Here is a 16,344-nt window from a genome sequence, read left to right as displayed (position 1 = left end):
ATAAACCAACTCCTAAAAAATAATTGCTGTTGATTTTGCATATACGTTTTTTTGCATTCCTCTGGTTTACCTGTGGTTTTGTTCCTGGAGATTGCCTGTTTTCCCCTTTTTGTGTGGGTCGTCTCAGGATGATTTGGTTGCCTTTATATGATGGGAGGAACATAAAAAGTGTAACGTCCTTTTAAGTCAGGTAATTCTGTGAATAATTCAATGCTCTCTGGAAGTTATTGTAAAGAATATGTTGCCAACATAAATTGCTATTGTACTAAAACTATATAAAAGCAAAAGTTAACTTTCTGTCTGAAGACTGACAGGCCCCAACATTTTTGAACAGCTCTCAGCTACCAAAATGCCTGTACAAAATGGCTACAGACTACTTAATTAGCATTTTTTGAGTGGACTAAATTTGTTGGAAACATTACAAGTTTTGTTGCGTTCTAAAGGGTTAGGTAATGGATACAACCCATATAGCCAACAAGCATATCATAGATTAAAAGCATTAAAAAGGAAAAATACACACTGTTTTACATGTAAATCAATATTTATTTTAGACTTGCTTTTTGCTCCATGATGAAAAACAAAACAAAAAAAGGCAACAAAAAACCTACATACAGAATCAAAAACAAAAAACTTGCAACATACTAATGAAATTTAGATTTATACTAAATGGAAACAATTTGTGAATGAAAAATGGCAGCAGCGTTAAAATATTTTGTACACATATTGAATGGGTAATTAACACTTGAAGACAACGTAAATATTTTATTATCTTATATAAAAACTGTGGAGCATGTCACATCTGGCTTCCTCACAATCATTACCAACCTTGCAATTAAAAAGAATCTGCCATAAAGCACAGGCACCTATATTAAAAAGTCACTAATGGAAGCTCCAAACCACACAGTGGTTTCAGGGTAGTGACTTCACAGGGAGTAAAGCTGAAGAGAATACTCTTGGAAGAAAAAAACATTGCTATCATATAATGTTTTAACAAAGCATCATTAGGAAACTGATAAAAAAGAATGCAAATTAAAAAGTAATTATTTTGTGAAACTACTAAAAAGGAAAGAAAATTAGAGTATCCACGGTACAACTAAAATGTTTACTATTGCACGAATTGAGCTGCAGATATTCTACAAAACAGTTAATCTATGTGAAATATGTTTCATTCAGCTTTTAGCGCATTTCATATCCAAAGTATACCTGCAACTGTAAATTAATAAGTGACCAAGCAACATACCATTACTAAATATTCCCTTTAACTGAAATTACATAACCATGTACAGCATAGTTTAAACACATTGGTGTTAAAACAATTATGTTCCCTTGTATTTTATTATAAAAGTGCTGTGCAAAGTTTACTTTTATATTAGTATTCATTTTTCTACTTGCCATGGGATACCACTGTAGTCTTCTGTAGTATATAAAGCTGAATATGATAACTGCTCTGTTTGGAAACATTAAATTCATAATGTTATCAGTTTTGTATGTATATAATGAAAATATGAAGTTTATTCTAACCACTGCTAATGACTGAATAATAAAACTATGGAGTCAAATTCCCTGTAAGTGCAAAAATGTTGTACAATTACATAACAGAAAAAAAGATCCAATTTAGCCCTGCTTAGTTGGCAGTGGAAGAACTGCTTAATATTTCCAGTGTGCTATGTTTTTCTGTAAATGTATGCTCTTATATTCAGGGTAATACTGTGTGTGTCTCCAATGTACAAGGATTGGTTAGAATTACTCGGGATATAAACATCAAATGACTGTTGACTGGGACGGGTGACCATCTCATGTCTGCAGTGGCAGGTAAACACTCAGCAGCTGACAGTTCTCAGTGGGAACATTGACAGAAGATGCTGGAAAACCGCTAGTCTCTAGTTGAGTAACGAAGTTTAATCTGTTTTTTCTGACCACCACGCACTTCTCAACATGATCTACTGTCACATAGCAAATTGGAAACTCCTACTGCATAATTAAACAATATTTTTATTCCTGCTTAGCCATGTCATGAGAGCAATGGTCGTGGATTTTTCCCTTACCACATGAATGGCATGAATAACCAGGTTTTATCCTTCAAAGTACAGAAAAGTACTAGTTTATCTGACAGAAATGCACTCCGCTCCTAATACATACATAGCAGTGCATTTTCTGATCTGAAAGCGCAGGAAATGGATTTAGCCCTGCTCATTTGTCTCCTGGTAAACTACAGAACACCTCCTACTTATCTCTACCACAAAGGAATTCAGTGTTTTGTAGTCCACAATATGAACTAAATAGGACATAAAACAGTTATGAATTATTAATATATATAATAAAATCCTTCCAATGGTATGACAGACCAAAAGGGAGCAAATAGAGGTAAAATTTGTATATTAGCATGTACATACATTTTATTACCAGGCTTAGAGGTTACCTTTAGTAAAAGTAATATGGCAAAAAAAAATTAAATACAGGCAGCTGACAGTACATGTCAGTCAAGCTTGGACTTGCCCTCCCTTTATATTACAACAGGATCACAGCCTGCCAAAAGCAAGAACTCCCATTAAATTATGTGATACATGGTAAGTATACTTTCACAATTGTACTGTTACCCTGATTGCCCTAGACCTAGCCTAACAAAAAAAAAAAAAAAAAAAGACTCGACTCAGAACGTGAAGATGGTGGCAGGCCTTTGGAATTGGAGTTGTAAGTATGCATCTAGCTGCCTTTTGCCATTATCTTTTTAAATACAGACATAATAGTCCAATCTTGTTAAGATACAGTTAATTAGGTCTATAAAAGTGTACTCTATTAGAAAGGTGAAAGATTTAAAGTAGAAATCTATCAATCAGAGAAAACAAGTTGTCAATGTAAACAATATGAACCAACTCAATATCTATGTCCTTATATAACAAATGATACTGGGGATAAGATGTGTCTAATGTAGAAAAATGCATGACAATATAGCATAAAATACACATCGTCCCACCCTATTGATCAATGTTAATGCATTAGTCGTCTAAAAATATGTTCTAGTTATTAAAGAGTAAAAATAACACTGTGCATTCAGGAGTCTTCCCTTAACATGATAAATAAAAAAACACAACTCTCAAACTTTGAAACATGCACAAGTGCAACATATTGGCCTAAATACTGTCCGACAGTACATTATAAATTGTATGAAGTAGAAACTGTTAGACCCCTTTTCAAACTGAAGCTCTGCTAAAACGGGCACTAAAGCTTGGTCGTTTTTGCAGAACTTTTTGGGCGCTAGTGGGTCGCTTTTTTTTTTTTTTTTTAAGGTCACGAGGACAGTACTGAATCCACTGAAGGTGGATTTTGTATAATATACACTAACCCAAAATTACTAATAACAGGCCAGCAGAAACCATATTTTTTATCAGAACAGCATTACTGTGTACCTCTTGCCACAGCAGACAGCTTTTAGGCTGAATAGATTGCAAATGGCGGTAATCAATTCTTTTTACGGAATGTCTGGGTCTTCTTAGCTCCGGCTGTTTGGGACCCAGGCCTGGACTGGACTGGGACAAAAATTTGGCCCTGTACTATATCCAGACCAGCCCACTTTAATTTAGCGAACGCACAAAAATAAGTGAACAAGTGAAGTGGGAGGGCCAACATCATGTACGAACATTGCTACAGCTTCATTGGCTGAAATTTCAGAAACCAGCATTGCCAACCCGGATGGCCACCCAAGTCCCCCTTCACTGGCCATTAGCCGTTCTACTTTATTTCTCTTATAGGCAGGGCTGGCCCAAGACATTGTGCTGTCTGGGTCCAAGACTAAAATGCTGCCCCCCACCCCCCAAAAAATAAAAATCACGCCCACCAAAAGGGCCCCCACATCCATTATTGTATATCATGAGAGGGTGAGAGAGGGAGTGAGAGAGATGGGAGAAAGGGGGGGGGGTGGGTTGAGGGAAAGGGGGTGAGAGAGAAGAACTGAAAGACTGCGAGAGGGGGCTGAGGGAAAGAGGGGAGAGCTGAGAGACCACATAGCACTGTCCCTGGGGTGCTCTTGCTGCTATACTCCTTCCAGTGGTTCAAGGGGGCTAAAAGACAGAGGGGGATGGGCTGAAAGACCACATAGCACTGTCCCTGTGGTGCTCTCGCTGCTCTGCTCCTTCCAGTGGTTTCTTGCCAGCCTCTGCCTCTCGCCTGTCCTCTCCCAGTCAGCCTGTCCTCCAGCCTCGAGATTCTGGGAGCACCGGGGTGGCCTTGCCCGCTCTTGTTCGCCTCTTTGGTGGTCAGGGAGGGTGTGGAGCTCTTCTCCCTCTCGGGCTCTCACATCTAACTGCCCTTTTCGCTGGACCCCTTGCCCGAATCCCCGCCACTGTTTGCTGCCATGCTCCTGCCGAACTCTGCATAAAAACCGGGCCACTTAGCCATTGGACCCCTGTGAAACTGCCAGCAGTCCTGATGGCCAGTGCATAGCTGTTGGGACAAAATAGTAAATCAAGGTTGAGGGAAACAGCCATGAAGCTTGCACCTTCAAAAATATATCAAAAGCCATCTCTCTAACCTGACATGTCCCATGTAAAAGAGAATGTCACTTTACTTAGTCAGGACCCACTCATACTTATCTTCTCAATGTCAGTGTCCCCCACACAGCAAGAAAGTACGCATAAATAAGGAAGTGTGGGTACTTTTTCTATAACACAGTGCTTCTTCCTAGGGAGAGGAGAGACTCGACCCTATATAAGCTCCAAACACAAAATATTGGTTGAACTAGATGGACCAGACTATAACAGTCCGAGAAGGAGCTTACATGATTAGGACTGCAATGGAGTATGGGGAAAGAATGGACAGGATAAAGGGTGGAATTTTGTCGCTTTGTCAAGAAGGAGCAAAGTGGCATTGTTTCCTAAAGTGGACTTTCGCTGACATAAATCTGTAGTGCTTATATTTTTTATTTTGTGAAGTTTAAAAAAATGTTTGTTTACCTTTTTAAGAGAAAAACAAAAATGTTTATATAATCAGTGCAATTTGTATTTGATCACTTTTATACTAGACTAAATGAGAAAATATTCCTGAAATGTCCGATTTTATCATCAGCTGTTAGATAAAACTATATATCTGTATGAAACTTTTGTTTCTGCTGTTTGATAAAACTATATAACACTTTTGTGTTCTCATCTTAAAATGAATGGGTCATTGCACATTTTTACTTACATGTACTGTAAAAATAGAACTAGATGCATAAAAACAAGTTAAAACTGTACATTTGTCCTAATCTCATAAATCGCACATTAAATTTATCCTTCCTAAGGGACAAGTTATATGTACTCTACATAAGCAATGATAGGAGCTCGGAACACTCTGCTACCACAGACAAGGGTAACAGCTGATTAATCATAACATGCTCAAAACACCAAAATCGCCAAACTGATACAGGATGCAGATGAAAACAGATCCTCTCTATAGGGTAATTTAACAATGAGGGACTTCTATGTGTCCATGAAAAATGCATCTTCTGAAACACGAGGGAGGTCGTTCAATGGAGATGGAAAATCCCTAGGTTGGACACAAAACTGTAAAAGAAAAAAATCATTGTTATTATAAAAAATAGTCAAGAACCTTAACCACTGCACAGTAGTGGCTTACATATGAAAAATTCTGTCCAGGAAAAGATTACTGTTGCATATGACAACCATATTTTTTTTCAAGATATGCACTACAAAATGGTGATGCTGACTTTTTAACCCTTTCATGGCTAAGCCCATTTCTGACATTTGGTGTTTACAAGTTAAAATCAGTATTTTTTGCTAGAAAATTACTTAGAGCCCCCAAACATTATATATATTTTTTTTTTAGCAGAGAATCTAGAGAATAAAATGGCGATTGTTGAAACATTTTATGTCGCACAGTATTTGTGCAGTGGTGTTTTAAACGCAACTTTTTGGGGAAAGGGACACTTTCATGGATTAAAAAAAAAACAAAAAAACAACCACCCCATTTTTTTGGTATAATGTGAAAGATGATGTTAGACAGAGTAAATAGATACCAAACATGGCACGCTTTATAACTGCAACCTTTTACGGTCACCAGGTTAGACTTAACAGAGGAGGTCTAGTGCTAGAATTATTGCTCTCACTCTGACGATCGCGGCGATACCTCACATGTGTGATTTGAACATATGCGGGCGCGACTTCCACATGCGTTTTCTTTGCTGCGCAAACTCGTGGGGACAGGGGAGCTTTAAAAAAAAATAAAAAATTCTTATTTTATTTATTTTTACATTATTAAGTTGTGTTTAAAAAAATAAAAAATAATAATTTGATCACTTTTATTGCTGTCACAAGGAATGTAAACATCCCTTGTGACAGGTACTCTTTATGGAGAGACGGGTCCTCCTTTGCACTTCGAAGTATTCAGATCGCCATTTTCTGAATACTGTATATTTTTTTTTTAAACTGTCGCCATTGGCAGCCAAGTAAACAGGAAGTGACGTTGCTTCCGCGTTTACAATTAGGAGGCTGGAACCAAGCCGCCTTCCACATAGACTGTCTGAAATGATAGCAGAGGAATGACAGAGCAGACACACATTACACTAGGTGCTTTGGATAAGGGCAAGTACACAATATAAAAGGCTTTGCTATGTTCATTTTTCATTTCAGAAGTTTAGAACTACCGTATATACTCGAGTATAAGCCGAGATTTTCAGCCTCTTTTTTGAGGCTGAAAGTGCCCCCCTCGGCTTATACTCGAGTCATCGCTGTCTGCCCGCTCGATCAGCGTGTCGAGCAGACAGACAGCGGCCATTCTGATTCAAAAGCCGCGCCTCCGGCTCCGCCTTCGCCTGTGATAGGCGGAACACTGAATTTCCCAGCAGCCTGTGTTCCGCCTATCACGGGCATCCGCTCATCCTCGTACTACGGACGAGGATGATACGACGTCCGTGATAGGCGGAACACAGGCTGCTGGGAAATTCAGTGTTCCGCCTATCACAGGCGAAGGAGGAGGCGCGGCTTTTGAATTTTACAATGGCCGCCGACGAAGAGGGCACGGGACGGAGGCAAGGCAACGCACGGCACGGGACAGGACGGGACGGGACGGGACGGGACGGGACGGGACGAAGGCAAGGCACGACACGGGACGGAGGCTCGGGACAAAGGTAGGCTGGACACACACACACACACACACACACACACACATGGAGACACACACACACGGATGGATGGATGGATGGAGACACACACACAGGGATGGATGGATGGATGGATACACACACACACAGGGATGGATGGATGGATGGAGACACACACACACAGGGATGGATGGATGGATGGATGGAGACACACACACACAGGGATGGATGGATGGATGGATGGAGACACACACACACAGGGATGGATGGATGGATGGATGGAGACACACACACACAGGGATGGATGGATGGATGGACACACACACACACAGGGATGGATGGACGGACACACAGGGATGGACGGACACACACACAGGGATGGACAGGCATGTCTCACCCTCGGCTTATACACGAGTCAATAAGTTTGCCAGTTTTTTTGGGGGTAAATTGGGGGCCTCGGCTTATATTCGGGTCGGCCTATACTCGAGTATATACGGTACTTTAATTTTAAAATGCATACATATAAACCTTCTTAAAATCTCATATGGGAGCTCTTTAAAGAGGAAGTAAACCCTGATGAGTTTACTTCCTCTTTCATTCCCTGCAAAGGCAAAGCATAATGGACTACTATGCATCGCATAGTAGCCCATTATGTGTCACTTACCTGACACAGGAGCCAGCGAAGTCACCGCTGTCCCCTGTAGTCCGCCGCATCCATCTTGTTGGTGGGGTCTCGCAGCTCCGCTGCTGTCATTCGGCGAAGCCACGATGACGTCACTCCCGTGCATGTGCACGGGAGCCGACACGCGCGGCAGCTCCGTCGCTGAGAATGCGCGCTCAGTGCGCCTGTGTCTACGGCGCATGCGCCGTAGACAGCGGTGCCCGTTTTCGGGCAAATATCTCCTAAACCATATAGGTTTAGGAGATATTTGCTTGGACCTACAGGTAAGCCTCAATCTAGGCTTACCTGTAGGTCAAAGTGGTTTGTAAGGGTTTACAACCACTTTAAGCCCTAACTGTGATATATCAAAACATAGAACACGAAAAAGAGAAAGCATATCAGAGGCTACTTATTACAATTTATTTTGGACATAAAAAATAACAATTGACTGTATGTGTCCGCTTTCCCCTAAGGGGGATCCCCTAACAATCCTCCCACCAAAAACCTGACACTTAACCCAAACAACCCCCCCACTAAGGCCCACCCCCCAATCCAGCATCCTGGAACAAAAACTGTCCCGTGTCCCCCCTAATCCCCAGATAGAAAAGAATCTCTGACATCCCGCTTTTGAAGAGCTGTATAGAAAGTGAATGCTACTGAGCCCAGTTCTGGATATGATGAATAAAACCAGCCACTAACAATACTCAGTTAGGACATGGCATTTAAACAATGCTTAATTGGTACTAAGGGGCCCAAACTGTGCCAAGAAAACATCCCCACACCATTACACCACCAGCCTGAACCATTGATAGAAGGCAGTATGGATCCATGTTTTTATGTTTACGCCAAACTTCTGACCCTAGCATCTAAATGTCGCAGCTGAAATTGAGACTCATCAGACCAGGCAATGCTTTTCCAATCTTGTACAATTTTGGTGAGCCTGTGCAAAATTGTAGCCTCAGTTTCTTTGTTCCCTTAGCGGACAGCAGTTTGCTCCTGTGAGGTCTTCTTCTGCTGTAGCCCATCTGCTTTAATGTTCAATGTGTTGTGTGTTCAGAGATGGAAATCTGCATACCTTGGTTGTAACGAGTGGTTATTTAAGTTACTGTTGTCTTTCTATCATCTCAAAACAGTTTGCCCATTCTCCACTGACCTCAACAAGGCATTTTCCTCCACACAACTTCTGCTCACTGTACATTTTATTTTTTTCAGACCATTCTCCGTAAACCATAGAGATGGTTGTGCGTGAAAATCCCAGTTGATCAGCAGTTTTTTTAAATACTCATACCAGCCGTCTGGCACCAACAACCTTGTCACTTAAATCCCCTTTCTTCCCCATTCTGATGCTCGGTTTGAAGTTCAGCAAGTCATCTTCACCACGTCTAGATGCCTAAATGCATTGAGTTCCTGCTATGTGATTGGCCGATTAGCAATTTGTGTTACCAAGCAATTGAACAGGTGTACCTAATAAAGTGGCCAGTGAGTATATGCACTAGAATATTTTAAATATCTGCAAAATTTAAGATTGTAATGATATTTGGATTTTTTGATACCATATTGATTTATTGCTTTGTACACCCATAAGCTAGTATATAGGAAGTGTACCTGTTTACATAAACAGGTCTTTCAATTTCTTGTCTTCAAACATTCAGTGTGCTACAAATATACACCAAGTGTAAAATCTCTCTCTTCATATATACCTTTTATATATGTTGCCCATTGGAATATACTGGCTAATGCCATTACCTAAAATGTTCTTAATCTCCTCCCGACTGCCTCACCCAGATATACTGCGGCAGAAGGGCACGTACAGGCAGATTAACCTACCTGTACATTGCCCTTTAAGAGGCGGCTTATGGGCACCTGCCAGGAGCTCCGTGAGCGTGATCGCAAGCCCCGCGGACATCCGCGGGGATACCCGCGATCGTCTCACAGAGAGGAAGAATAGGGAAATGCTAATGTAAACAAGCATTTCCCCGTTCTGCCTAATGACACTGATCACAGCTCCCTGTGATCGGGAGTGGTGATCGGTGTCGTGTCACACACAGCCACACCCCCTAGAGTTAGAATCACTCCCTAGGATACACTTAACCGCTACAACGCCACCTATTGGTTAACCCCTTCACTGACAGTCACATTTAAAAAGTGCCCAAAATACATCCCTGGCAATTACAGACCAGTTAGCCTAACATCAATAGTATGTAAACTCTTGGAGGGGATGATAAGGGACTATATATAAGATTTTAGTAACGAGAACGGTATCATTAGCAGTAATCAGCATGGATTCATGAAGAATTGTTCTTGCCAAACCAATCTACTAACCTTCTATGAGGAGGCGAGTTGCCAGATAGATAAAGGAAGGCCCGTAGATGTGGTGTATCTGGATTTTGCAAAAGCATTTGACACAGTTCCCCATAAACATTTACTGTACAAAATAAGGTCTGTTGGCATGGACCATAGGGAATGGTCAGGGGTGGGTAGTGGGGTCCCCCAGGGTTCGGTGCTGGGACTAATCATATTTAATTTGTTCATAAACGACCTGAAGGATGGAGTAAGCAGTTCAATCTCTGTATTTGCGGATGATACTAAGCTAAGCAGGGAAATAACTTCTTCACAGGATGTGGAAACCTTGCAAAAAGATCTGAACAAATTAATGGTGTGGGAAACTACATGGCAAATGAGGTTCAATGTAGAAAAATGTCAAATAATGCATTTGGGTGGCAAAAATAGGAATGCAATCTATACACTGGGGGTGGAAAAGGACCTGGGTGTCCTAGTAGATGATAGGCTCAGCAATGGCATGCAATGCCAAGCTTCTGCTAACAAAGCAAACAGAATATTGGCATGCATTAAAAAGAGGATCAACTCCAGAGATAAAACGATAATTCTCCCACTCTACAAGACTCTGGTGCGGCCGCACCTGGAGTATGCTGTCCAGTTCTGGGCACCAGTCCTCAGGAAGGATGTACTGGAAATGGAGCGAGTACAAAGAAGGGCAACAAAGCTGATAAAGGGTCTGGAGGATATTAGTTATGAAAAAGGTTGCGAGCACTGAACTTATTCTCTCTGGAGAAGAGACGCTTGAGAGGGGATAGGATTTCAATATACAAATACCACACTGGTGACCCCACAATAGGTATAAAAAATTTTTTGCAAAAGGGAGTTTAACAAGACTCGTGGCCAAGAAAAGAGGTTTAACCTTAAACTACATAGAGGGTTCTTTACTTTAAGAGTGGCAAGGATGTGGAAGGGAATTCCACATCCTTGCCATGTGGTGGTCTCAGCAAGGGGCATTGATAGTTTCAAGAAACTAAAAGATAAGCACCTGAACGACCGCAACATACAGGGATATACAATGTAATACTGACATATAATCACACACACATAGGTTGGACTTGTGTCTTTTTCAACCTCACCTACTATGTAACATTTACACAGTAATCAATGCATTTTTAATTGTGGGCTCCTTGAGGGTAGGGACTGATATGAGTGTGCAATGTACAGGGATAGGGACAATTGTAGACACTCACTCAGGTTGAACTGGATGGACTATGTAATTGCACTGATCGCCGTATAAATGTGAATGGTCCCAAAAAATGTGTCAAAAATGTCTGATGTGCCCGACAATGTCGCAGTCACAATAAAAATCGCTGCTCGCCACCATTACTAGAAAAATAAATTATATATATATATATATATATATATATATATATTAAAAAATGCCATAAAACTATCCACTATTTTGTAGACGCTATAACTTTTGAGCAAACCAATCAAACTCTTATTGCGTTTTTTTTACCAAAAATATGTATAAGAATACGTAAAGGCCTAAACGGAGGGAAAAAAAAAGGTTTTTTATATATATATATTTTTTGGGGATATCTATCCGCTTCCCGACCGGCGCACGATGATGTACGTTGGCAGAATGGCACGGACAGGAAAATGGGAGTACAGGTACATCCCTTTGAATTTGCCACCATGCCATCGCGTGCGCACGCTGGTCGGGACCTCCGTGAGCCCGATTGCCATTGGGGAGGAAGAATGGGGAGATGCCGATGTAAACAGTATCTCCCCGTTCTGCCTAGCAACAAGCGACACTGATCTCTGCTCCCTGTGATTGGAGCAGAGATCAGTGATCTGTAAAACACAGCCACTCCCCCCACAATTAGAAACACGCCCCTAGGACACACTTAACCCCTACACTGCCCCCTCCTGGTTAACCTCTTCACTGCCAGTGTAATTTACACAGGAATCAGTGCATTTGTATAGCACGGATTGCTGTATAAATGACAATGGTCCCAAAAATGTGTCAAAAATGTCCGATGTGTCCGACATAATGTCGCAGTCACAATAAAAAAAAAAAAAAAAAAAAAAAAAAAAAAAAAAAAAAAAAAAAATCGCTGCTCGCCACCATTACTAGTAAAAAAAAAAAAAGTTTTATAAAAATGCCATAAAACTATATTTTATAAACGCTATAACTTTTGCGCAAACCAATCAATATTCGCTTATTGCAATTTTTTTTACCAAAAATATGTAGAAGAATAGGTATCGGCCTAAACTGAGGAAAAAGTTTTTTTTATATATTTTTGGGGGATATTATAGCAAAAAGTAAAAAATATGTTTTTTTTCAATATTGTCACTTTTTTTGTTTATAGCGCAAAAAATAAAAACCGCAGAGGCGATCAAATATCACCAAAAGAAAGCTCTATTTGTGGGAAAAAAAGGACATAAATTTTGTTTGGGTGCAATGTCGCACGGCTGCGCAATTGTCAGTTAAAGCGACACAGTGTCGAATCGCAAAATGTGCTCTGGTCTTAAGCCAGCAAAATGGTCCGGTCTAAAAGTGGTTATTATAGCAAAAAGTAATAATGCATTTTTTCAAAATTGCCGCTATTTTTTTTGTTTATAGCACAAAAAATTAAAACTGCAGAGGTGATCAAATACCATCAAAAGAAAGCTCTATTTGTGGGGGAAAAAAGATGTCAATTTTGTTTGGGACCCACGTCGCACAGCCGTGCAATTGTCAGTTAAAGCGATGCAATGCCAAATCGCAAAAAGTGCTCTGGTCTTTGGCCAGCCAAATGGTCCGGGGCTTAAAGCATTTCCATATTTTTTGGGTTCTAGAATACCTTCCCATTTAATGTCCGACAGTATGGAGAGCAGTTTGGTAAAGTTTGCTCCCATAAAATGTATAATACTTGTGCTACCATCGTGTCTGCTTTTCCTGTGCTTTACAGTGAACATAATTACCCTGTGATCCTCGTTTCCTATGTTATTCCTTACTTTCACATCTGCATTGTTTGTGAATAGTAGGTCTGGCAGAGCCTTGTTTTTAGTTGGGGCATCCACCAACTGACACACAAAATTGTCCCCCAAGACATTAAAGAAGTGCCGAGCCTTAGAAGAGTGAGCAGTTCAATATCTGCATAAAGTGCCCCGTGATGATTACATTACCCTGCCTTGCCACAATTTCCAACTGAAGAGAGATCGATCTCCTCTTCATCCTTCAGGGTAGGGGGCCTGGAGTATACTGCCACTATTAATTTTCTATTTGTTTCTTCTCTTTGAAGTTCCAGCTACAAGGCTTCCACCTCTTCCATTGCGCCATTAATTAATATCATCCCTCACGGCAAATTACTCTTGACGTACATGCACCCCTTCCCCCTCTTCTATCTACCAAGTCCCTATGATACAGGAAGTACTCCTGGACAGCTGCAAGTCAGTTGTGTGCTGTCAAACCAGGTGTCTGTTACTCCCACAAAGTCAAAATCGACCTCATGTATGAGTAGTTCCAATTCCTCCAACCTTCTAGCATTATTGAAAATGCCTTTTATAGTTTTGTAGGGCCGCATTTTATTTTATCCCTGTTCATTATGAAGCTGCAGTAGGATTCTGCCAGCCCACACGTGTTGAACAGCAGTTACATTGACCACTGTTGTACTTCCTGCCCTTCATTTACTATCTGGAAATAGTCCCCAGAAGCCTTGTCACGGTTTAACCATTTGCCGATCACGCTGTAGCTGAATGACAGCTACAGCGCAGTCATTCATTTCTGGGAGGGTGATTCATTAAAACGAACGGCATCTGAAATTTGCATTGTGCATTTTATAATTTAAGCAGATAGTTTTGAAATCCAGGCAGAATTGCTACGAGGGACTGAGGTTAGTGATTGAGTCATACTCTGAATGATATAAGGCTTTTAAAGGTGTATGCCAAGGCTCAGTGTTGGGACTCTTAACCCGGGTACACACTAACAATTTTTTCCATGCAACCCAGTTGGTTGCACAGAAAAAACCTGACAGCTCTGGTCCGAGCTGCTGTACTAACCATGCAAGATTAGTTAGCGATCTCCCCTGCTGAGCTATGGTGTTCAGATAGAAGGACGGCCCCCTGCCAGATCACTCTGATCAGTGCTCTCTGCGACTGGCTGAGCGCGCTGAACGGAAGCCGGTCGGCTGTGGGTTTTCCGGACCGACATACAGGCCAAATGTCAGATTTTTTTCTTTTTTAAACCCGGATGTTTTCTCCTGACGTTCAGCCCGTGTGTATGGGGCTTTACTTTTTAACATAATTAAAAATAATAGAGTTTAGGGTTAAAAGTACCATTTCATTGTTTACAGATGAAATTATGTAGTACAAAAACATCTTTACAGGATGTCTCCAATGTAAAAGCTGACCACAATGCACTATTTAATTGAGCAACTATGTGGCAAATTAGGTTTAATGCTGATAAAAGAAATTTATGCACTTGGGGTTAACAACAGGAGAAGGAGAACAGATGCAAAGAGCATATAAAAAAGTTACAGCACATACCTTTTAAAATGTAGTCAGTTAGCAATGTTGGAACTTTTTCGCTATCCTCTTTCATTGCACTGAGAACTGACAACAAAGAAAAAAGATATAGTTACATAAAAAAAAAAGTTTTTTCAGAGAACAGTAAATAAAATTATAAAGCATTATCAAAGTTGCACCAATACAGGACAAAATTATTTCTGGTTTCTCAAAGTCATCAGATACTCCATGGATCAACATTTTACAATGCTATTTTCTTATAAATGAATAGTCATTTATATTATTATGTGCCTTATTTAAAATTCGGTCATTTTTTTTCACAACCTGAGTTTGAACTAACTTCTGTTGAACACTATTCCACATTTTTATAGCTTGAACTCTTTCTGTATGTGAAGGTTAAACCCTAAAGAACATACTAGTAGTCTTTTTTTTTTTTCTTTTTTCGTTCAACCCAGCGTGCTGGTATGCGAGTGCGAGAGCACGTGTGGCACTGGAGCTCTTGATCCCGTTTTATCTACGGGCTTAGCCTGCATTACCGGGTGACTTCATTCCCCACATTGGACTCGGGCACACTCCCTGACATTGCCACGGTTCCTCGGCCTGGTTCAGATGACAAACCTCGGCACCCCAGATGTTTCAGAACTACATTTCCCATGATGCTCAACTACACTGCGGAGTGCACGAGTATCATGGGAAATGCCATTCCAAAACATCTGGGGTGCCAAGGTGCGCCATCACTGGCCTAGAGCAAGCAGCGCAACACCCACTCTAAACCGTCTACCCCCCCCCCCCCTCCTTGGCTGCCATCTTGCTCATAAGGCCTCCACACACCACCATGTTGGCACACAGACCTCCCCGGGCACAGACATCCTGGCTTCTATTACTACCAGATCATAGATCCTAGACTTGGTACTCACAAATGTGGATTGACTGATGTTGGAGGTGTGAGAAAATGTGGGTTGTAGTGATCACCAATGTCTTGAGCTTAATATACAAAAGCTAAAAAATTTGATACAAAAACAAAAAAAGTTTGAGATTTCAAATAGGACAATTCTTTCCGAAATGGAGAAATTTCTAAAAAAAACTAAATTAATTGAAAGGACGGAAGGAAGGAAGGAAGGAAGGAAGGAATTCTTTCCCCTGCTGTAGAAAATTGGATCATGCTGTGCTGGGGTTTTTCGCCTTCCACTGGATCAACAGTGGTTATAGAATTGGGTATATGGGATTGTATGATATCTTTTTTTTTTTTTTTTTTTTAACTGGATGGACTTGTGTCTTTTTTCAACCTGACTAACTATGCAACTATGAAAGGTTGGAGTAAAACAACAGGAGTAAGTAATCCGTGGCCAGTATTAAAGCCTTCCACCGTGGAGGCAATTACATTTCAGGAAAGATGGTAAGAATAAACAGAAGAAAAAAAACAAACAATATGGTTCACTAAAGTAGGATAGTAAAGGAAAACAAATCAGCATATTGAAAGTTCAAGGAAATAGGAGATATAGCTGACAGAGAAGAGTATAAAAATAGAAGAAGGCCAAACATCAGTACTGCCAAAGCACAAAAAGAGGAGGAAATTGCCAAATCTTTTGAAAAGGAGATAAAACCATTTTTTAGGCACAACAGTGATAGCAGGAAATAATACAATGAGATCACTAAAATGAAAACTGGGCACAATACCTATGTTGAGGGAGACCTGGATGTAGCAAACCATTTAAACAATTACTTCTGTTCAGTGTTCTCAGAAATAAATAGTACTAACAAGAAGGCCTTATGCACACGGGGCTTTAGAAAAAAAAGG

At 40.6% G+C, this 16,344-nt stretch overlaps 1 long non-coding RNA gene across 1 annotated transcript; it reads right to left on the bottom strand.

The window, feature by feature from the left end:
* Positions 1 to 522: 522 nt before the first annotated feature.
* On the bottom strand, positions 523 to 14,637 carry LOC143959109 (uncharacterized). Its single transcript, XR_013270171.1, has 2 exons — positions 14,568 to 14,637; positions 523 to 5,537 (listed from the first exon to the last, which is right to left on the bottom strand). It is a non-coding gene; the product is annotated as an uncharacterized LOC143959109 (long non-coding RNA).
* Between the last annotated feature and the right edge of the window lie 1,707 nt (positions 14,638 to 16,344).

This window comes from Lithobates pipiens, unplaced genomic scaffold (genome assembly GCF_037356315.1).
Source record: "Lithobates pipiens isolate NorthernLeopardFrog02 unplaced genomic scaffold, aLitPip1_a1.2 Scaffold_67, whole genome shotgun sequence".
Lineage (NCBI taxonomy): Eukaryota > Metazoa > Chordata > Amphibia > Anura > Ranidae > Lithobates > Lithobates pipiens.
This window is presented reverse-complemented; position numbering and strand designations above follow the sequence as displayed.